This window comes from Neopelma chrysocephalum, unplaced genomic scaffold (assembly GCF_003984885.1).
Source record: "Neopelma chrysocephalum unplaced genomic scaffold, ASM398488v2 Primary Assembly neopelma1_295, whole genome shotgun sequence".
In the NCBI taxonomy this organism is placed as follows: Eukaryota; Metazoa; Chordata; class Aves; order Passeriformes; family Pipridae; genus Neopelma; species Neopelma chrysocephalum.
In genome coordinates, this window is record NW_020897957.1 from 392435 (window position 1) to 395258 (window position 2824).

General features: G+C 52.4%; 1 protein-coding gene across 2 annotated transcripts in view; it reads right to left on the reverse strand.

The window, feature by feature from the left end:
• CCDC12 (coiled-coil domain containing 12) overlaps positions 1-2824 on the reverse strand; it is a 16694-nt gene that overhangs the window by 13387 nt on the left and 483 nt on the right. The window lies entirely within an intron of this gene.

Consider the following 2824-nt stretch of genomic DNA (forward strand, 5'->3'; position numbering starts at 1 on the left):
AAAAACGCCAGCGCGGCTCCTGATTTCCCAGGAATGTCCTCAGGGATGGACAGAGCCACCACTGCTCCCTCCAGCCTCCCGTCCCACCCTGGATCCCTGGGATTCAGGGGCAGGATGTCTGGGCACTTGTCTATTCCCAGAGTTAATTCCCAAGATTCACTAAGCCCGCGGCCCCAAAAGGAGCTTAAAAATAAAACCGAACCCCACAATTATTTCACAGAATTCCAGACTGGTTTGGGTTGGGAGGGAACTTTAAGATCATCCCATTCCACCCCCTGCCATGGGCAGGGACACCTTCCACTAGCCCAGGTTGCTCCAACCTGGCCTTGGACACTCCCAGGGATCCAGGGGCAGCCACAGCTTCTCTGGCAAATCCAGTCCAGTCCCTCCTCACCCTCACAGCCAGGAATTCCTTCCCACTATCCCACCTAAATCTCCACTTTTCCAGTGGGAAGCCATTCCCTGTGTCCTGTCCCTCCATCCCTTGTCCCCAGTCCCTCTCCAGCTCTCCTGGAGCCCCTTCAGGCCCTGCAAGGGGCTCTCAGCTCTCCCTGGAGCCTTCTCTTCTCCAGGGGAACCCCCCCAGCTCTCCCAACCTCGCTCCATAGGGAAGTGGCTCCAGCCCTGGGAGCATCTCCGGAGCCTCCTCTGGACTCTCTCCAGCAGCTCCACGTCCTTCCCGTGCTGAGCACCCAGCCCTGGACACAGCATTCCAGGTGGGATCCCACCTGAGCCAACACAGACCTTCTTATCTCAAAATCGACAACATTCCCGGGCTGGAATTGGAGGGCAGAACCTCCAGGAACAATTCCCAAGGTGACTCCGGTGGGAAGCACAATCCCTGCGTCTGCAGGTTCTCCAGCCCCGGGAGCACCACTGGGATCCTTTGGGACTTCCCTAACAAGACCTGGAGTGACTTCCCTATTAAAATCCGGAGAGAAACGGATCCTTTGGAGCCCTAAGTGTGTGTTTTTCCCCCGATGGAATAAATTCCCCGAGCTCCGTTTCCACAGCAACTGTTTTCCCGGGCACTTGGCTTTCGGGATCGGGAGGCGCTTGGCTCCAACCAAGACAGGAATTAAGCAGGAATGAAGGAAATCCAAGCAAAAATTAAGGAAAACCGAGGGCAGCAAGAAGCCAAAGTGTGGGATCAGAACTGGAAAAATCTCCCGCTGGCGTTCGTGGATCGGCCGAGTTTTTGGGACGGCGGGGAAAGAGCGGAAAGGCGGGAAAACATTCCATTGTGAGGGGAAAAACCAGCAGTGCCTGCCCTTCCTCCCGCTCCTGCTTTTCCTGCCAGCACGGGAAGGTGTGGAGGGAGCAGGGATGTGGCCCGTGGAGCAAATCCAACCTCAAACAAAAGCTTGGGATGCAGCCAAAGGAATCTTTTTCCGGCGCGACGAACAACGCGCCGGGAACGCTCCGGTGCCGGAGCAGGGCTGGGAATGAAGGAGCAGGTGGGAGACACCCCCCCTCTCTTCCCATAAAAACATGGGAATGCTCCTGCTTTTCAAGGATTTGGGGGATGACAGAGCAGGAGAAAGAGCTGGGGTTGGGTGAGGAATGTTTGGGATGCAGGAAGGAATCTCCCCTGCACATCCCACACGACGATCCTGGATTTTGCCAATGGATCCTTTGGGAATGTTCTCAGCATTCCCTGAGACAGCAGATATTTTAAAAGGAGAGGAATACTCAGGTCTTTTCCTGGGAAATTCCCTCCTTTCCTGGGAAATTCCCTCGGAGTGGAACCCTGAGCCATCCAACTCTGGATTTAACAGCGGGAAAGGCAAGTAGAAAAGGAAAAATCCAGGATGTGCCTGATGGTGAATCCCAAATACTGTCACAGCAAGGAATTTTTTCCTTAAATTAAGGAAAAGGTACCACTTTCTTCCCACTTAACAAGGGAAGAAAGTGAGGGAATGATGCAAGGCAGGAAAAGGGGGAATCTCAAAGCAGGAATTCATCCATCCATATATTTTCCCTTCGATCATTTGGATAATCCTGGAACATATTCCCACAAAAAGCATTTCCATAGGAACCAACAGCAGAACCACCTGTTCTACTCCCTTGGAAATCCAAGGATTCTGGACAAAGGAGGCTCATCCAGCAGCTTCTCACCGGTTACCAGGCTGGTTTCATGGAATTCCCAAGCAGGAATCTCCTTGCTTGGTTTATTTGTTATCCTCTCCCATCGTTTTTTATTCCTAAATATTTCTGGAGAGCTCCCTCAAGGGAATCTGACCTGGAATCTGTGCAAGCAGAAGGAAGAAATCCCCTTTTTCCCCTCTTTTCAGTGCCTCCAACCCTTTTGTTGGTACAAAATCCCAGGAAACCTGGATTTTTACCCAGGCAAGGACATCACACCAGTTTCTCCGTGGAAATTCCTGCTGTTCTCCTGAACAGTGGGAATAAAAAAGTGCCATCCTTTAGGCATCAGGTGCATCCCAAGAACCAGAATGATCTGGAAATTCCAGGCAGAGCAGGATGCCTTAACTAAGGGCTTGCAAGAAATGGGAGAAATAAGAATATTACCGGAATATTTTCTTATTCCACTTAATCCTTAATTTTTAGGAAGCCTTGGCTGGCTGAGGGCAGATGGAATATTGGGGAGGGATTATGGCTGTGAGGGTGGGGAGGGACTGGGATAGAATTCCTAGAGAAGCTGTGGCTGCCCCTGGATCCCTGGAAGTGTCCAAGGCCAGGTTGGAGCAACCTGGGCTGGTGGAAGGTGTCCTTGCCCACTTTTCCAGTGGGAAGCCATTCCCTGTGTCCTGTCCCTCCATCCCTTGTCCCCAGTCCCTCTCCAGCTCTCCTGGAGCCCCTT